General features: G+C 40.0%; 1 pseudogene; it reads right to left on the bottom strand.

Annotated features, from left to right (window-relative positions):
- Window positions 1-3,510: 3,510 nt before the first annotated feature.
- Window positions 3,511-3,717, bottom strand: LOC113890652 (annotated as a pseudogene).
- Between the last annotated feature and the right edge of the window lie 9,573 nt (window positions 3,718-13,290).

The following is a 13,290-nucleotide window of genomic DNA, read 5'->3' as shown; positions in this document are numbered from 1 at the left end:
CTCCCTTTCCATATCCAGGCAGTGGTTGAAGTATAAAAGCTTAGATTTTTCCAGCACTTAATCAGGTCCCATGGCAGTGTGAGAATAGTCACTGTTGTTGTTTTAAGGGAAGTTATATACATCCTGGTTACAATGAGGGGCACTGGGGCTCTATGGTTTATGCTATGTGCACACATGTTTAGTAATTGCTCCCCATTGGACCCCAAGACTGCCAGCATGTGGAGAACAGACCTGTCCTGTGACCTAAACATAAGAGTTTGAATGTTTCCTTTGGGCAGAGGAATGCCCATTTATCTTTTCCTCTTCCTGAATCCCCTTCTTCATCTGGGTGCAATCAATCATCTTTTTGTTGAAAATAAATAAATTAAATGCCTTACAGGGAGTTTACTTTGCAATTGAAGTAAAGATAGAGGAAGATTATTCTTTCTGTCCACATTTTGACAGGAAATCTCTGCCTTTCCAAACGTGACCCAAAGACCTACTAACCTGAAAGTGGTTGGTTTGAACTTGAGCCAAAATAATTACTTAAAAAATATCTTTACATCACCACCTGCTGCTGTTGCTACTGTTTAATTAATAGTCTCCAGGTGACAGGCCAGAAAGATTGGACCAATAAGCACAAACAATTGAAATTAATAACAATCTTGAGATGCATGAGTTTTATTCCACTAAATGCTCATTATAAAGCTATGGTTTTGAAGTTTTATAAGCAAAGAAGACAGCTGTGAATAAAGCCTCTGTGTGGACTCTACTTACCTTGAGTTCTACCACTAGCTCTGAATTTCCAGCTACACTTCCTTGTTATTAAACAACAGTGTACCTTAAACATAGATTTGGTACTAAAAAGAGATGCTTACTCCCCTGTTTAAGAGTTTTTGCTTTAGGGGAGTTTTTTTTATTTGTTTTTGTTTGTTGTGGAAGTGGTCAGACACTGAAGTAGCATGGCTAAATGGTTCTTTCTTTTTTAAAAGACTTTACTTTTTAAAAATAGAATTGGAAGAAGAGTATAGAGATTTCCCATATATCCCCTATACTTGCACATGCATTGCCCCCACCATTATCAGCATCCACCATCAGTGATCGAACCCAGGTCTCCTGGACTGCAGGCTCAATCTCTAGGTCAGGAAGATTGCTTGGAGAAGGAAATGGCAACACAATCAAATATTCTTGCATGGAAAATCCCATGGACAGAGGATCCTGGCAGGGTAAAGTCCATGGAGTAACAAGAGTCAGGGATGACGTAGCAACTAAACAACAACAAGATATATTATTATGCATTCATCCAAACCCATTGAATGTACAACATCAAGAGTGAGCCCTTAGGACTTTGGATAATTATGAGATGTCAATATAGTAATAACCTCATCTGAGGTTAAAAATGTACCATTCTGATGGGGGATGTTGATAATGGACATGTCAATCTTCAGTTCCAGGGTTGATGTGTTCCTATTCCTTTGAGGCCAATTCTGGGAATTGTGACAGTTTATTTAATGGCTACGGTCTGGTCATCATGTAGTTAACTTCTACATGGTAGGAGTTTCAGTATCTATAAGAAAACTCACAGGACATGGCTTAGAATATTATCTATAGTCCTTGAGAAGGAACTAAAGATTCTTGACTATGCTTAATGACTAAACTGGGCTTCCCTAGTGCTCAGACAATAAAGAATCTGCCTGCAATGCAGGAGACCCTAGTTCAATCGCAGGGTCAGGAAGATCCTCTGGAAAAGGGAATGGCTACCTACTCTGGTATTCCTGCCTGGAGAATTCTATGAACAGAGGAGTATAATGGGCTATGAGGTCACAAAGAGTTGGATGTGACTGAGTGACTAACACTTTCACTGTCCTTCACTTTCAATGACTCAACTATTATTATTTAGTCTTATTGGACTGTTTGCCTTTGTTTTTGCATTTTCTCATTTCTTTGATTTAAGGTTTTCCCACAGTCAGGCAGAGGACATAGTGGGAAAGGACCATAGGGTCTTACTGTTTCACTATGACTATCCCTTGGCGGGATTTTGTGTGGACATAAGTTTTCAACATCACTTTGCCAAAAAAGGTCCTTATAGTCAAAACTGTGGTTTTTCCAGCAGTCATGTAAAGATGTGAGAGTTGGACAGTAAAGAAGGCTGAGTACCAAAGAATTGATGCTTTCAAATTGTGGTGCTGGAGAGCACTCTTGAGAGTCCCTTGGACAGCAAGGAGATCAAACCAGTCAATCCTAAAGGAAATCATCCCTGAATATTCATTGGAAGGACTGGTGTCGAAGCTGAAGTTCCAATACTTTGGCCACCTGATGCAAAGAGCCGACTCATTTGAAAAGACCCTGATGCTGGGAAAGACTGAAGGCAAAGAGACAAGAGGGCAGCAAATGATGAGATGGATAGCATCACTGACTCAATGGACAAGAATTGGAGCAAGCTCTGGGAGATATCGAAGGACAGGAGAGCCTGGCATGCTGCAGTCTGTGGAGTCACAGAGTCAGACATGACTTAGTGACTGAACAACAATGAACAAAATTTTCAACTCATTTAAGAAAATACCTAGGAGAGTGATTGCTGGGTCGTATGGTAAGAGTATATTTAATTTTGTAAGAAACTCCAAAATTGTCTTCCAAAGTGGCTGTGCTATTTTGTATTCCCCCCAGTAATATATGAGAGCTCCCGTGGCTCCACATCCTTGCTGTATCCTGGTAGCTAGACATGATGTACCAGGTGAGAGGAAATGCTGTCAAAGCACCATTCACAGTATGGTGGTGAGGTGTGGGGGAAAGGGAAGTGTTCTGAAGTCTCTGACTAGGTCTCAGTCTTTTAATGAGCCTGTGCCTCGAGTGGGAACTTCAGAAGTGTTTGTCATTTTTCCCTCCCTGCCTTAGGCCAGACAGAATGACTAGAACAGGTTGGGGTTGAGTATTTTCCTATATTTACATGGAAGGCTAGAGGTGACTGTAATTAGATAATGTTCTTCCCTCAGATCAGTTCAACTCTGATAATACCCCAGCAGGTTAGGCTCTGGTTAACTAGTTTCCCCTGAGAAGTTCATAATGCAGATAACTTTTACGGTTAAAGGCAAAAAACCTAAGACCACATTTATTCTCAAGCCTTAGTTTATGCTGGAAAATCAAAGGTTGAAGTGTGTTATTTAATTGTTGTTTAGTCGCTAAATTGTGTACAACCCTTTTTCAATCCCATGGACTGTAGCCCACCAGGCTCCTCTATCCATGGGATTCTCCAGGGAAGAATACTGGAGTGGATTGCCATCTTCTCCTCCAGGGGATCTTCCCCATCCAGGGATCGAACCTGAGTCTCCTGCATTGTAGGCGGATTCTTTACCACTGAGCCACCTGGGAAGCTACATTATTTGATTAGAAAATCTCGTAATTTGTGTTTGTTTTCCCTGGTGGCTCAGACGGTAAAGCGTCTGTTTACAATGCAGCAGACCTGAGTTTGATCACTGGGTCAGGAAGATTCCCTGGAGAAGGAAATGGCAACCCACTCCAGTACTCTTGCCTAGAAAATCCCATGGACGGAGGAGCCTGGTGTCCATGGGGCTACAAAGAGTCAGACACGACTGAGTGATTTCACTTTCTTTCCTCCTAACACTGGTTTAATTACTCCTGGCCCCAACATAGCAGAGCCACATTTTTCAGTGGGAGAAGATATTAAACTGATAAGAACAGAAACTACACTTGATTCTAGCCAAAATACCAAGAAGTGATGAGAAAGGATTTTAATTTCCTCTTTGTGGTTCATAAAACAGCCCACTTACCCCTGGTGGAATTTTTTCTCCCTCACTGACAAGGTAGCCACAAAATTTCCTTCCTCAAAATCTTTAGTTAGTAAATAGTGCAATATGGAGCTTGTAGCTGGAAAGTGGAAAGGGAATTGCCCACTGCTTTGCCCTGCCGTCTTAGGAGTAAGCCTGCACCTCAGCTCTGAGATTTCACAGGCATGGAGGGACTCTCTGCTTCTTCCATCCAGAGCTTCTCCTCTTTTCTCCTCAAAATTGCCTCAATGAGGTGACTGACTCCCTCAGTCAATGACTGGAGATGAAGCTTGAAGAGCAAGTATGCCCAGAGCAAATGCTTTTTGTTCTTACCCCTAGGTGTAAACGCTTAAAAACAGATTTGTAATCAGAACAATGAGGAAGTAGGAGAAAGCTGGCTAGTGTGGGGAAAGGGAAATGGGGCTTTCCCACCAAGAAGATTCTGAAATATGGACTGGGGGAGGGGAGAGGACTTACAGTGGCTTCCTCACAATTTTAACCCAGTCTCACCTTTCACTAACACTGATAAAGTACTTGACAGACAACTTGGGTGTCTCCCAAACAACTCCACCAATGAGACTCTTCCTCCCTTCTTGTCTCCATTGCTCATCCATGGATTGCTCTTCCCTGCCTAGAAAGGCAGTGAATTCCTGGATCTTGTTGACTACTGAGGGAAGAAAAGAATCCAGGACATTCAGCTGCTGCTAAGAAAGGTCATTCCTTTGTTTCAGCAGCTGGTTTCATTTTGTGCTTTCTGAGAAAATGCCATGTGTAGAAGAAATGATCCCTATATTTACCCTGAAATAGAGCATTGTGTGGAATAGTTGACAGTATGAGGGCTTTCTGTGCCATTCTTGACTTCCATTGGCTGAAGACCCAGAGAACTAGATGCCTCACTGCATTTATGACACTGGTTTCTCTCATGCTCTGAGGTGCTTTGAAAGCTGACTACTTCTCTAATTACTTCCTTATGCCTCTACACCTCTTTAAGGACTAAGGGGCCATTTCCTTTACTAGTTTTAACTCATTCCAGAGTGTCTCTTCAATGTTTGATTAGAATGCTTGTTATGTGTATTTTACTTGGCAAATAGAGTGCCACATTTTAACAGTGGTGTCCAAAAGATATGAATTCAATACACGCCCTGTAGGTTTCTAGCTGAATGATCCTTGTCCAGTTCTGTGACCTTTCTGAATTAGTGTCATTGTCTTACAGTGGGAATAGCAATACCTAATTGGGTGGTGAAAAATAGTGTGAAAATATGTGCATTCTGTGTACATACATGATAATATTATTATATTGACATGTTCTAATTTTTCAAACAGTACAGCTGAACAGTGAGTGAATTGTTATAATGAAGTGTGTGTGTGTGCACACTCAGCTGTGTTCGATTCTTTATGACCCCATGGACTGTAGCCCACCAGGCTTCTCTTCTCTCCATGGAATTTTCCAGACAAGAATACTAGAGTGAGTTGCCATTTTCTTCCCTACCCAGAGATCAAACCTGAGTCTCTTGGGTCTCCTGTATTGGCAGGCGGATTCTTTACCTCTGCGCCACATGGGAAGCCATGTTCTAATTTTTGAAACAGTACAGCTGTTTCAATGAGCAAATACAGTTGAACAGCTGAACGGTGAGCAAATTGCTGCTGTAATGATGTGTTTGTGTGTGCTCAGTTGTGTTCGACTCTTTTTGACCCCAAGGACTGTGGCCCACCAGGCTCCTCTTCTGTCCATGGAATTTTCCAGGCAAGAATACTAAAGTGAGTTGCCATTTCCTTCTCCAGGGGATCTTCCCTACCCAGGGATCGAAGCCAAGTCATTTGATTTCCTGTATTGGCAGGCAGTTTCTTTACCACTGTGCCACCTGGGAAGCCATGTTCTAATTTTTGAACAGCGAGAAATTTGCTGCTATAATGGTAAAAACAACAGTAATATCTATAGGACATTACATTTCACCAAACCCTTTACATTCACTTTCTCTTACCAACCTGGTTTGGCATAGCAGGTATTTTTAAATATCTACTTTAGAAATTGGAAGTTGAGAATCAGAGAGACAAACTTAAAGTCACACAGTTGGTTAGCTAGATATTGTGTATCCTGTTGTTGAGAGGAGGATACTGACCAAAAAAAGATAAGTGACTTGTTGAAAGGAGCAAAGCTAGTAAATAGAGAAGGAAACTGGAACTTAATAGAGATGAGGGCAATTTGAATTGATATCAAACTCCATGATGTTTTAATGATAGCTAATTAATTTTAATTCTCAAGAAAATTTCTGCTTCACATAACACTTTCTGAGACATGAGTCAGTATTTCCAATTACCAGTAGCAGCTTCTTGAACTATTATTCATTTTCTCAGCACTAGAGAACACCCCTCTTCCACACTTAGGATGTTTTTATTTTCAAGTGCATTTTGATATTAAAATTACTATCCTGGCTTTCTTTTGGTTCATATTTTTCTTTTCTCCCTTTAGTTTTAACTTTCTTTATCTTTTTCTTATAGCTGGTTGATTCTTGTAAACTACTTACTCCTGGTCTTGGTTTTGAGAACATAAGCTAAGACTCTCCTCTTTTGATCATTAAGTTTATCCATATGTTTTATTTTAACTACTCATATTAAAACATTTCTAGCTCATTTAATATATTCTAAACACCTTGTTTTTCTTACAAATAATCCTTTTCTGCCTCTGTTTGGGTGTATCAAATTATACTCTGGTTATTTAAAAATTATATTCTATTTTTCTTTTTGGATGGTTTTCTTATACAAACTTTCTTCTATCAATTTATTACCCTTCGTATTTCCCTTCTATACAAGCAGACAAACATCTTAACACATTTTAATCTCCTTTAAAAAATTCCTTTTTGTCCCTGTCTCTAACTTTTGTCTGTTATTATTTTCTGCAGTTTTAGTTCTGGGTTGATAGAAATGATCTTGAGCATTGGATTTTTTGTTTGTTTGTTTTGGTTCTTTTTTTAAAGATAGCAATAACTTAAAAAAATTTTTTTAAAGGAGCTTCCCTGGTGGTTCAGTGATTAAGAATTTGCCTTTCAATGCAAGGGACTTGGGTTCAATCCTGGCCAAGGAGCCAAGATCCTACATGCTGTGGGGCAACGAAGCCCACGTGCCACAACCAGCAAAGGCCCAGTGCAGCCATTTTTTTTTAAAGAGCAACAATAATTTTTAGTAAGTTTATTAGCCCAGTGTTTCTATCTCTGGGTATAGCTCTCTCCTCCCCTGTACTCTGCCCTGAGAACTCTAACCACCTTGATCTCCCCAGACTCTCAGCTTGGCCTCAGGGAATTTCTAGCTCTGTGATCACTCTCCCCCCGACTCGGTCCAAAAACTCTCTCAAGTCAGTAATGGGAGGAATTATAGAGTTTACTTGTTTGTTTTCCATTTCTCGGGGGTTACCATCACTCATTTTCTAATTCAAATGTCTTGAAATCCATTGTTCATATATTTTGTCCAGTTTTCGGCTTCAGACTAGAGAGTAAAGCTGGCCTTTGTTACTCTATCTTTGTTGAAAGCAAAAGTCCTTGTGCCTCAATCTCTCAGTAAATGTTTATCCTTCTAACAAATAGAATGTAGTAGAAATGAGACTCTTGAGAGAGAATTCTCTATGGGTCTGTTGCACTTCCTCACGTCTTCCAAGCAGAGGCACTGACCATATTTGTTCTACACTAACTTTTGAAGGATATTTAGGTAATAAACTGACCTAGAAGATAATATCTCCCTCTGGGGCAAAGAACAGATTTGCTTAAAGTCTTAAAATAGAGAGTGTCTCTCTCCAGAGTGAAGTATAAACATGTTTATTGCAGTAAAATATATTTGGATTTCCTAAGCTCAATGCTCCTGTTCTAGAAACGCAACGCAGTGTGTGAGGAGCTTGACCCTCTATGCAACACCCTGTGAAACCGGGCCTCAAGGCATTGGTGGGAGAGAATGCTTATTCTTCATCTACTGCTTTTACTGCAATTAATGAACTGTCCTTTGTCTTTGACCTAGGAGTCTTGTGCCTTCTGCCAGCGTTCACGAAAATGTGGCAGGCTAACCTGTTAGCTTGTAAGCAATGGAAACTCTCATACTCATCACAGTTCTTGACAGAAGAATTGAATAGTCTAGGTTAGAAAGCAGTACAACTTCCACTTGGCTTATTCTCTTGAGGCGCATGCCTTGGGAGTCCTGAGTTGATATGTTATATGTTTGACTACCTTGAAGCACGTGTGCTGGAAAGATTACATGGAGAGTCTACATTTGAGATACTGAAGGAGTTCCAGCTGCTCTAGTTGTTAGGGGTTTGAGTTTCCTCAGTCCAGGTGCCAGTCACATGAGAGAGTGAATCTTCAGATCATACTCAATACCAGCCTTTGAGCCATACTGATAAGCAGTGGTGGGAAGCAGGCAGAGAGAGTCTGCTCGCCTAATTTGCAGATTAGCGAGCAAAAGAAAGGCTACTGCTTTAAACCACTAAGTTTTGGGGTGATTTGGTATACAGTACTGGGTAACTGAAGCACTATGTAATCTATAGCTTCCTTCTGAACTTTTTGCTGATTTTGCTAAATCACTTTCTCCAAAAGGTTTATTATTTTTGTTGTTGTTGTTTAGTTTTTAAATTTTTGTTTATTTATTTGGCTATACCAGGTCTTAGTTGGGACACATGGGTTCTTTGTCTCCATAGTCAAGATCTAATTCCCTGACCAGGAATTGAACCTGGGCCCCCTGTTTTGGGAGTTCAGAGTCTAAGTCACTGAACTGCCAGGCAAGTGCCTCCAAAAGGTTTTTGATTTTTTGTTTTGTTTTTTTTCAAAAAAGGTTCTTGCATAGTAAACTTGTGAGACCTAATATGCCCAAAAAGAAATGTATTTTTCAATCACATTTCAATAATAGCTTAGTTGATTGTGAAAGTACAAAAGTGAAGTTCTTTTCTTTCAAAATAATATCTGTTGTTTTCTTACATTCCAGTTACTGTTAGAAAATCTGATGTTACCTTTATACTTACTTCTTTATAGGTGATCTGTGGTTTGTCCCAACAATATTTTAGATTTTTTCCTTACTTAATTTTTAATATTTTATTATGAGATGTTTAGGTATAGTTTTTTTTCTTATTTACACTATTTTATACTTTATGAGCTCTTTCATTCCAAGGTCTGAGTAGTATTCAATTGTATATATGTACCACATCTTCATTATTCATTCATCTGTTGACAGACATTTAGGTTGCTTCCATGTTTTGGCTATTATAAACAGTGCTGCAATGAACATTGGAATGCATATATTCTTTTGAACCACGTATTTCTTCAGATATATGGCCAGGAGTGGGATTGCTGGATCATACAGTAGTTTTATTTTTAGTTTTTTAAGGAACCTCCCATACTGCTTTCTTCAGTGGCTGTACCAATCTTTTGATTCTGCTATAGGATTTAAAGGAAAACTATCGCATTATTCCTGTTGCTGCTGAGTCACTTCAGTCGTGTCCGACTCTGTGCGACCCCATAGATGGCAGCCCACCAGGATGCCCCGTCCCTGGGATTCTCCAGGCAAGAGCACTGGAGAAGGTGCCATTGCCTTCTCCGATTATTCCTGTTAAGACCTCATTATTCCATTCTGCTCTTCTTCCAAAGTTCAGTGACCTCCTGGAAAGATCACCACTCCCCTGCTCATCTTAGTCTTACCACTGCTGCTGCTAAGTCACTTCAGTCGTGTCCGACTCTGTGCGACCCCATAAACGGCAGCCCACCGACAGCCCACCAGGCCCCGCCGTCCCTGGGATTCTCCAGGCAAGAACACTTGAGTGGGCTGCCATTTCCTCCTCCAATGCATGAAAGTGAAAAGAGAAAGTGAAGGTGCTCAGTTGTGTCCAACTCTTAGCGACCCCATGGACTGCAGCCCACCAGGTTAGTGCCAAATCCAAAAGATGAAACCAAATCCAGAAGATGGTGATAATCAGGTCTGATCATAGACCTTCCACTAAGAGATCACCAAGATGAATCCCATCTCTTTTTATGTCCTTCTTAATAACTCCAAGCTTCAATATCAATAACTCTGTGCATTTCTTTGTTGTTGTTGTTCAGTCCCTCAGTCTTGTCTGACTCTTTGCAACCCCATGGACTGCAGCATTCCAGGCTTCCCTATCCTTCACCATCTCCTGGAGCCTGCTCAAACTCATGTTCACTGAGTCAGTGATGCCACCCAACCACCTCATCTTCTGTTGTCCCCTTCTTCTCCTGCCTTCAATCTTTCCCAGCATCAGGTCCTTTCTAATGAGTTGGCATTTTGCATCAAGTGGCCAAAGTACTGGAGCTTCAGCTTCAGCATTAGTCCTTCCAGTGAGTATTCAGGGTTGATTTCCTTTAGGATGGACAGGTTTGATCTCTTTGCAGTCCAAGGGACTCTCAAGAGTCTTCTCCAACAGCACAATTCAAAAGCAACAATTCTTCAATGCTCAGCCTTCTTATGGTCCAATTCTCACATCCATACCTGATTATTGGAAAAACAATAGCTTTGACTAGATGTACCTTTGTCAGCAAAGTAATGTCTCTGCTTTTTAATATGCTATTTAGGTTGGTCATATCTTTTCTTTCAAGAAGGAAGCATCTTTTAATTTCATGGCTGCAGTCACTATCTGCAATGATTTTGGAGCCCAAGAAAATACAGTCTGTCATTTTCTCATTGATTCCCCATCTATTTGCCATGAAGTGATGGGACCAGATGCCATGATCTTTGTTTTTTGAATGTTGAGTTTTAAGCCAACTTTTTCACTCTCCTCTTTCGCCTTCATCAAGAGGCTCTTTAGTTCCTCTTTGCTTTCTGCCGTAAGGGTGGTGTCATCTACTTATCTGAGGTTATTGATATTTCTCCTTGCAATCTTGATTCCAGCTTGTGCTTCATCCAGCCTGGCATTTTGCATGATGTACTCTGCATATAAGTTAACTAAGCAGGGTAACAATACACAGCCTTGGTGTACTCTTTTCACAATTTGGAACCAATCTGTTGTTTCATGTCTAGTTCTAACTGTTGTTTCTTGACTTGCGTACAGATTTCTCAGGAGGCAGATAAGGTGGTCTGGTATTCCCATCTCTTCAAGGATTTTCCACAGTTTGTTGCGATCCACACAAAGACTTTAGCATAGTGAATGAAGAAGTAGATGTTTTTCTGGAGTTCTCTTGCTTTTTCTATGATCCAACAGATGTTGGCAATTTGATCTCTGGTTCCTCTGCCTTTTCTAAATCCAGCTTAAACATCTGGAAGTTCACAGTTCATGTATTGTTAAAGCCTAGCTTGGAGAATTTTGAGCATTACTTTGCTAGTGTGTGAGATGAGTGCAATTGTGTGGTAGTTTGAACATTCTTTGGCATTGTCTTTCTTTGGAATTGGAATGAAAACTGACCTTTTCCAGTCCTTTGGGCACTGCTGAGTTTTCCAAATTTGCTGGCATGTTGAGTGCAGCACTTTAACAGAATTCATCTTTTAGGCTGGAATTCCATCACTCCACTAGCTTTGTTTATAGTGATGCTTCCTAAGGTCCACTTAACTTCACACTCCTAGATGTCTGGTTCTAGGTGAGTGATCACCCCATCATGGTTATCTGTATCATTAAGATCTTTTTTGTGTAGTTCTTCTGTGTATTCTTGCCACCTCTTCTAAATATCTTTTGTTTCCATTAGGTCCATACCATTTCTGTCCTTTATTGTGCCCATCTTGCATGAAATGTTCCCTTGGTATCTCTAATTTTCTTGAAGAGATCTCTAGTCTTTCCCATTCTATTATTTTCTTCTATTTCTTTGCATTATTCCCCTAGGAAGGCTTTCTTATCTTTCCTTGTTATTTTTTGGAACTCAGCATTCAGATGGGTATATACCTTCCTTTTTCCTCTTTGCCTTTCACTTCTCTTCTTTTCTCAGCTATTTGTAAGGCCTCCTCAGACAACCATTTTGCCTTTTTGCATTTCTTTTCTTGGGGATGGTTTTGATCACTGCCTCCTGTACAGTGTTATACACCTCCATCCATAGTTCTTCAGGTACTTTGTCTATCAGATTTAATCCCCTGAATCTATTTGTCACTTCCACCGTACAGTCATAAAGGATTTGATTTAGGTCATACTTGAATGGCCTAGTGGTTCTTCAATTTAAGTCTGAATTTGGCAGTAAGGAGTTCATGATCTGAGCCACAGTCAGCTCCGGGTTTTGTTTTTGCTGACTGTATAGAGCTTTTCCTTCTTCAGCTGCAAAGAATATAATTAATCTGATTTCAGTATTGATCATCTGGTGATGTCCATGTGTGGAGTCTTCGCTTGTGTTGTTGGAAAAGGGTGTTTGGTATGATCAGTGCGTTCTCTTGGCAAAACTCTGTTAGACTTTGCCCTGCTTCATTTTGTACTCCAAGCCCAAACTTGCCTGTTACTCCAGGTATTTCTTGACTTTCTACTTTGGCATTCCAGTTCCCTATGATTCCCTTATTCTGTGCCAATTTATTGGTCTTCCAAGACTTTCACTGTGATCTCTAGAATCTAAGATTAGTTATCTACAAACTCTCTGATAATCTCTACCTTCACTAAGCCTTTCTTTCGTCTTTTTAGTACAATATAAAACTGGCTTGGTTTGATAACACTCTTTCCATTGGAGTCCTGACCTATGGTGAGCAAGATATGCCACTGAACTTAAGTTGAGATTAAGGATCTTTCTTCTTCTCAGTGCCAATTCTCAAGCATTGGTCTTCTCCACTACCTTTCAGAGTCCATCTTCTTTAAGGTCCATAACTTCTGATGACCCTACTTTATTCATTAATTATTTTGACATGTGATTCAATCTCTTCCTCTCCATTACTCCTACTTTTAACTTAATAGCTCAAATACCTTCATGAACCTGACCTCTAAATTCTTTGACCTCTTTGCTCATAACAATCACTGCCTGTGTCAAACCTTAGTCATTCCCTCTCATAGTCATTCTCTAAAATGTCATCACCCAAACTATTCCTAATTGTAATTTTGGTATCAAGATTCCCTTTTCTTTTTTTTTAAACTTTTTTTGATGTGGACCATTTTTTTAAATCTTTATTGAATTTGTTACAATACTGCATGTGTTCTATGATTATGTTTATGTTTTTGACCCTAAGGCATGTCAGATCTCAGCTCCCTGACCAAAGATTGAAATCTCATCCCCTATATTAGAAGGCAAAGTCTCAACCACTGCACCTCCAGGGAAGTCTCCAGATTCCTATTTTCTGACCGCTAACTACTTATGTTTTCTTCAGTTCACTTACTGTTCTACAATCCAGATTTAATAGTTCTTTGATTCTGTCTTATTGCTACCATATACTGTATTCCAGATTAACCCTCACCTCCTGTGTCCTTATTTTTCTCCATTGTCCATACCTGGCAAACCCTGAACTTTGTTCATTCCAACATTACACCATGCAGAATTTGCACTGCTGAAGCTAAACCTGCTTGGGGCAAAATCAGTGACTGTTTTAGGAATGTGATTTCTTAAGATGTTCATTTCACACCATATTCTATATCTCAGGCTACTCACAC

Source organism: Bos indicus x Bos taurus, chromosome 3 (genome assembly GCF_003369695.1).
Source record: "Bos indicus x Bos taurus breed Angus x Brahman F1 hybrid chromosome 3, Bos_hybrid_MaternalHap_v2.0, whole genome shotgun sequence".
Taxonomy (NCBI): Eukaryota; Metazoa; Chordata; class Mammalia; order Artiodactyla; family Bovidae; genus Bos; species Bos indicus x Bos taurus.
This window is presented reverse-complemented; position numbering and strand designations above follow the sequence as displayed.